At 50.5% G+C, this 7134-nt stretch overlaps 1 long non-coding RNA gene across 1 annotated transcript; it reads right to left on the bottom strand.

The window, feature by feature from the left end:
• Nucleotides 1-550: 550 nt before the first annotated feature.
• LOC143682261 (uncharacterized) lies at nt 551-5395 on the bottom strand. Its single transcript, XR_013175053.1, has 3 exons — nt 5105-5395; nt 3371-3497; nt 551-1591 (listed from the first exon to the last, which is right to left on the bottom strand). It is a non-coding gene; the product is annotated as an uncharacterized LOC143682261 (long non-coding RNA).
• Between the last annotated feature and the right edge of the window lie 1739 nt (nt 5396-7134).

Here is a 7134-nt window from a genome sequence, read left to right on the forward strand (position 1 = left end):
GGAGGCTCGTATTATGCAGGGAGACGGCCTGAATCTGGGATCAAAAGGAGGAAGGTGCGAACTGCTCTTTGTCTCTGCGTGGCCGCCGCGCCCCCCTCCCGGTGGGTGATAAACCCACTCTGGCGCCGGCCGTGCGCTGGGTGATTAATTTGCGAACAAACAAAAGGGGCCTGGTGGCCACCGCTTTCGGGTTAAACATTGGCCAGCGTGTTGCGAAGATTTGTGCTCAGGCCTGGCGGCCGGCACACCCCGCCCGGCTAGCGGGCCTCCGCCCCGGCTGTGGGCTCCAGCCCGCGCGCCCTGCGCGATCTTCCTACTCTTTGCAGATCCTCGACTTTCTCTGCCCTCGTGCCCAAAACAAAAGACGCTCAATGCGCCTGGCCCCTTAAAGGGCCGGAGAAGGGGGGCAAATTCTGGATCAGGAAGCACACGTGGAAATTCTGGTGTCCCCCAAACATCCCCCAGGTTTTGCAAAAAAAGAGTTCTCATTTAAATGTAGGCCTGGAATATAGCTATTTAATGATTTTTAAAAGCCTCTCCAGAGCTGCAATTTGAGCCGCGTTTCGGGAGAAAGAGTGATGCTGAGCTGTGGGGGCACGAAGGCATGTATTAAGTAGGGTAGGCAGGGACACAGAGAAGTCTCAGAATAAAATTTCTATGGGCAATAATAATAATAATAATAATAATGAAGTAAAATAAAAGCCAAAACAGAACCATCAGCTATCTTTAACCCAGGCCCCAATGCGAGAAGCAAGCCTTTCCTGAGACCCGCCGAGCTGACTCCGCTAGGCTCTCACTGTCCCCTTCGCCACCTCCTGCGTCAAACTATAAAGGGGACAAACCGACCCTTTTGTGACCGAATGCTGTTTATCTGAAGTTTACAAAAAGGAGAGGGGGCGGAGGGGAAGGGATGGTGGGTAGGCGGGGTCGTTTACTTTGGCAAGTTTGCCGTAAATATTCTCTTCAGCATGTGTGAGGTCCGGAGCCGGGCCTGTTACACGCTTATTCCCTCTTAAACTTTCACCCCCGTTTGTCGCCGAGCTTTTTTCAGTCCGAGGTGTCGCTAATTTGGGAACTCAGTTGACACAAGGGGACCCGTGTTTCTTCTGGGGTCTGGGGCCCGTTTAAGAAGTTTCCTGCAGGGGTGGGTCAAGATGTAAACTTTTACTGGGGAGGAGCTTTCTGGCGGCCCAGCAGTTAAGAAATGGCTCTCTGTCTTTGCCCACTGTCTCTGGGCATGTGATTCTCTGAGACCGACTGTTCTATATTGACGAGTTCCCATAGGGATGTTGACGAACTCTCAGATATTGAGAAGCTTTGAAACTTAGGCGCCCACGTTCGGTCTCTCATCCTCTCTGCTCAGTTTTCCGAGCTGGAGACTTTCTTAAGGCAGGTCGCAGATCGGGAGGAAGCACTGGCTTACTTTTCCTAGTTCCTGCGCAAAGTGCTGCCGCCAGCCCCACCCCAATAGCACCCATGGGCGACACCAAACCTTGACTCCCACTCTTAGCTCTGAATCCAGTGGGGGACCTCTGCGTCGACCTGGGAGACTCACTTTTTCTCCTGGCGCCTGGCACTCCCCTCTCTCCACCTCCAAGAGAAAAAAGAACAAGAAGAAGGAGAAATCTTGCTTTAAGCGCTGAGTTCCTCCTGAATCAAGGTGCTAAGCAGTGGCTCTTGAGAGAGCATTAGCTTTCCTCCCTCCAGGGGCAGGCACAAGCCTCTTGGTTGGATCCAAGCACAGCACCCACCTTTTGCTTCTTTTTCTCCTCCTTCCCCCCCACCCCTTCTGTCTCCTTGTCATCTTTTTGTCCATCTCCTCTCAGGAGGTGGTGAAGGCAGGTCTGTGCTCTCTCTTACTGTCTCCTCCTTTCTCTTCTTTCTTAGTTTCTATTCCTCCTGCATGACTATCTCTGTCTCTCCCTCCCAGCTTTTTAATTTCTCTTGTTCTCCTTTTTGGTTTTATTTACTCTCTTTTTATTCTTTCTCCTACTTCTTCCCCCCCATTTTCCTGTTTCTTGATCTTCTCTGAATTCTCTCCTGTCTCTCTGATCTTGTGCCTCTGCATTCCCACCCCCACCCCACCCCACCCCCCACCCCGCCTCATCTTTTCCAGTACTGTGGCCGGCTGGAGAACCTTCTCCCTGGGGTTCAAGCACATACCTTCCCTTCACTTCCTTGGCCAGGAAGATCAAGTGTCCTGATAGAAAATAATTGGGCCCATTTGTCTAAGCGTGAAGTTTCACCTTCTCCTCCTGACAACCACAGAGACACCGTGTCTCGAGAGTCTCCCCCCCACCCCTTCTCCCCACACTCCAATCTCTCTCACCCTTCCAGGGGCAGGAGCCCAGGGTGAGGGGCTGCACATAAGACCCCAAAGCCCCAGCTCCAAGCTTCTGTCTTGCCCTAGCAGCATTGGGTTTTCCTGTAACACACATTTCCCTGGCCTCTGACAGCCCTCTAAATTATTGATCAGGGCAATCCAGCACAAGCGTGTGTATGAGAGAGAGAAGATTGTCAAAGTTGTCTAGCTTTGGGGAGCAGGATTTTTCATATAGAGGTTCACTTTGGCGCCAGTTGATTTATACTGTTCCTAGAGCATCGTTCATTATGCACTTAATCCATGCTTAGCATACCTCCTTTTAATGTAAATATGTTTTTGGCAGAGGCGAAATGAAAAGATTTCACCCTCTGCATTATTCTTATTAGCACCCAGCTTTCATCAAAGCAGATTGCCCTGCAAAATGGCAAATTTGTACATAGCCGGTGATTTAGATAAGTTAGAAGGGAAACAGAGGGAGGAAAGAATGAAGAAGTGTGTGTGTCTGGGAGGGTACCGTTTATACATCTGCTAAAGGTTTTTCCCCCACTCTCTCAGGAAAAGGAACTAATTGTGGTTTCCTAATTTCAAGCCAATCTACATCTTCAATGCTCTCTTTGTGTGTGTGTGTTTTACCCAATTACTTAAAAAAAAAAAAAAAAAAGAAAGAAAAAGAAAAAGAGAAGGATAATGCAATGGGTGCTCCTTAGTCCAGCAGAAATGAATTCACAACGAAGGGGTTGGGAATTTTTCCTCCCATCTTATCTGAACTAGAATCAGCGAGATACAGGCCAGAGCTGACTCTTGCCCCAGGCATTTTTTGACCACCCAACCAACACTTTTCTTTCTTCAACATCCTCTTTCCTGATTTTCAGTGGAGACAGGTAAGGGTGTAAAATGCCCAACGTCAGTGATTTGTGCCAGGAATTTGGCTTGTCCTTTAGGGATAGGGAGAGCAGAGCACTTAAAAAGGATGGAGGAAAAATAGAACTATACATTCTCCAGTCCCCATCTGCAAATTGAGGACGGCATTTGGACAGGAGACCTTACCTCCATGGTTTCCTGCTTTTTAAATTCTTTCCAGTATTATAGGTGGTGATGCTAGAGGCCGGGGTGGAGGGGGGCAGTGGTGTCTCTTCCCGCGGGAAGGGATGGGACAGACAGGATGGAGAGAGATCTGTAAATAAGAGGGCATGACACATTAAGTGGCTGCTACTGTCAGGAAGGTTGACAGGGCAAAGAAAGATCGACTCCTCCAAATCTGCTGAACTAACTGTCCCCTCCTAGCCACAGACACGTTTTCTCAATTTGAGCACAATATCTATTACTATTTCCCGGACTGGGTTTCAATTAAAGAGAGTGAGAATGGAGAGGGAAGGCAGGAGATAAATGAAATAGGAGCAGTGGGACAGAGGTTGTGCCCGTGTCTGTACTCTTTTGCTTACATTTCAACTCTTTGTAGCCTCTGTTCCTTGCAGTCATCCAGCCTGGCTGGGTTTCCAAATGTAATTTTTTCCCATGCCTCCCAAACCCAGTTAAGGCAAGGAGAGAGGGAAGGAGACAACACTACTGAGATACATTTGTCTCTGGGATCACAAAGGCTACGGGAAGGGATTTGCCTTCCCTTCCCCATGTGGGCACAGGGAGCTGGTGAAGGGTTCCAGGTTTTACTGTTGCATTGGAAACTTATAAAAACCCATCCTCCCTTGCACACCGCACTGAAAAATAGAACTGTCCCTGTAGCACTGCTTTTGCAATTCTAGGACACTGGGTGGTGGTGGTGGGGCAAGTCCCCCATTTCTGTAGGGCTGCCTGGCTGTTATGGGGAATGGGAAACCTCCCGCCAAGGACCAGATGCAGGTCCCAAGTTTAGGACCCTGACTCAGGCCTGGCCTGCCCCTCGGCCGCTGCCCTGCCGCCAGGCACTCTCTAGCCAAACTGGCTCTGGCTTCTCATGAATTTGGAACCAAGCACCAGCTCCCCCACCCCTCCAGCTTTCTGTGATCACTGGCCCTGCACCAGGGCCACCCGGATAACTGGGCAGAGGGGTAACTGCACCTCTTTGTCAATCTTAATTACCTGATGATCTGGATAGCTGCCCACCCCCCATGCCAGTAAAAGATACTAGATGTCTCAATAATGAATGTGACTTTTTTAAGTCAGGAAGCGACGCTCTCTCAACCAGATCATCCCTACCTCTGAATAATGCATAACAAATCCTGTGTATTTGCATATGTCCTAAATCTTGTGGAACAGGCAGTATTTGGGGGAGGGAGCACTAAGAAACGACTGTTTTCTCTCTGAATCTGAGTCAGGGGCTTGGATGCAGGGGTTTGGGCCTCCAAGCCCTTAAAAATTCCCATCTTGGGGCTTGAGTACAAGGGGACTGGAGACGTTTTGCTTTTCTTTATTTTTTTATTTTAATTTATGCTTTAGAGGAAGGAGAGAGAGGGCGGCAGAGACATGCACGTACACAGAAGGCGAGAGAAGGTTTAGAACTGTGAGAACGCTTTTCCTAAGTGTTGCTTTTTGCTGGCGCCTAGGCCCCAAATCATTTCACCTCCAAGCCAGATATTAAGAGTCCTTTCGGCCGCCAGAGAGGAACAGCCTTCCCGGTTCAAGGAACGTGCCCTCGCCTTCCCTCCCAGCGCCCTTTCTGCCTCTTTCCCCAGGGCAAAGAAAACTTCGGGGCTCCAGGATGGATTGGGAGCCAGCAGCCGCCCGCCCAGGGCGCCCCGTCAGGCCCACTCGGCCAGGGTTGCTGCCACCGGGGACTTCACTTACCCTCCCTCCCCTTTACCCTGGTTCCAAATACGGAAGCTGGACGTGTCTTGGTGTGGGGCCAGGCCTCGCGGAGCACCGAACTGGAGAAGGGCACTTGCTGCCTGGACTTACTCTCCCCGGGGGAGGTGGCTCCGAGCTTGCCGCAAACGACTCTCGGGGTGGGGGCCGGGAGGTAGGCGCTGGAAGGGAGCCTCGTTCCAGCGGGCCTTGCCCGGCGCTGGGTTGCGCCAGGCTCCCGACAGGCCCGGGACCCGGCGAGCTGCGGGCACAGCCTCCTGCGCTGGTTACCTGCCTTCCCTCTCCAGCTACCGGGGCGGGGCAAGGCGTTCTTCCCGCGTGGGAAGGAAGAAAGCGCGGCCGACCCGGTCTGCTGAGCTTTTCTCCCTGAGAACTGAGCCCCACATTGCAACTGGCTTCTTCAGTGCAGAAGATAGGTTTGGAGCCCCTCACCTACCCCGCAGAAGCTCCAAAGGGTCGCCTCTTGCAGCACTGATTCGTACAACCCCAACCCCAACCCCACTCCCCGCCCCCAGAACCTTGCAGTGGGCAAATCGGGAGCGGAATGGTGAAGAGCTTAGCTGGGGTGGGGGTGAGGGAGGGAGGCAGAAATTTCCAAAACTGAAAGACAAATATAGCACTTCTCTGTCTCCCAAGGGGATGGTGGCAAAGCAATTGCAAGGAGGTGGCCTCCCGGGAGGAAAACAGAGGGGCCGAGAAGCAAGCAGAGCTCCAGAGCGAATCCCTGTTCTCGCTGGAGTGTGTTTTTACATGTTTTCTTAGCAGCCAGTTCTATAAACAGGTCAGACCTATGCTGCCATTTGCACGAGTTCAGACAGCCCCTTTTCCTCTCCTCCTGCGCCACAAACCAAACGTGCAGGGGTTGGGGTGGGGGTGGGGGTGAGAAAGGGGACGCTGCCTCCCACTTCTGCCTTGGACACTATATTTGCTTTTGAAATGGCTCCTCTTGTCTTCAGATGGTAAAATATTAGTCCCCACATGTCTAAATCTCCTATTCTGGTACCTCAAGTATGGCTTGCAGGCGGGGTGGGGGTGGGCTTTGCTGCTCTAATTACTTCTGAGTTGGGTGGGGGTGGGGCGGGGGATACTCTCTTTTCAGCCTGGCCCTGCTGGGGTGCCCCTCACGTTATTAAACCCAGACGCTCAGTCCAGGAGTTGGGGCCGTGCGGAAAAGATTTACAATTAAGCCAATTGGGGCTGAATACAGCCATCCGAAGTTTGCAGGTGTAAATAATGCTTAACTTTCTCCCCCACCTCCTTCCAAGCAACTTCATTTCACCACCATCCCCCTTTCCTACGACTGTAGTCCTTTTGAGAAAAGACGGGGCGGGGTGGGGGGGGAGGGTGCCTGAGGAAGGAGGGTGCAGCAGCATTAGGAGGTTCCTATTAGACAAGTTAAAATATGATGTTGTGCTTACTTTTATGTTCGTGTATTAATGCGTGTATAAGTGTAGCAGGCTTCTCTGCTTCATTTTCTGTCTAGAATTCAAGAATTGTTGGAGTCAGTGAAAGGCCTTTTGACTGTGGCTTATGATTTTTTTTATAGCGAGTAGGACAGATTTCTATGTAACAGATATTGGAATTGAACTATTATAAGTTGTAGGGATTGGGTGAGGGAATGATAAGGGACAAAGGAAACTCCCTTTAGTTGGGATATCAGGAGATTGCCCTAGACTGCATCCAGAGGCAAGGCAGGCCTGGCTTTCTGGGGAGAGCAGAACCACCACCCTTTCTAGAACTTCAGTTTAGGTCTTCCTAAGGTTTGGAGAGCTTTGGTATATTCCATTGCACTATTTAAATGCAAGATAATTTGCATGTATGTTTCTAAAATGTTTTATGTGGGCACAAGTGTGTACATATGGACATTCCAAGTAACCCAAAATATGAAATTAAATCTCAGATTAAAAAAACGCAATGCAATCACACCCCATGGGCAGATCCCTATTTGATCAATATAGACAGAGTGAAATTTGTTTTGTAGCTACACAGTTACTCCTTTTTTCTCCGAGCAA

The sequence above is a fragment of the Tamandua tetradactyla genome, chromosome 5 (assembly GCF_023851605.1).
Source record: "Tamandua tetradactyla isolate mTamTet1 chromosome 5, mTamTet1.pri, whole genome shotgun sequence".
NCBI lineage: Eukaryota > Metazoa > Chordata > Mammalia > Pilosa > Myrmecophagidae > Tamandua > Tamandua tetradactyla.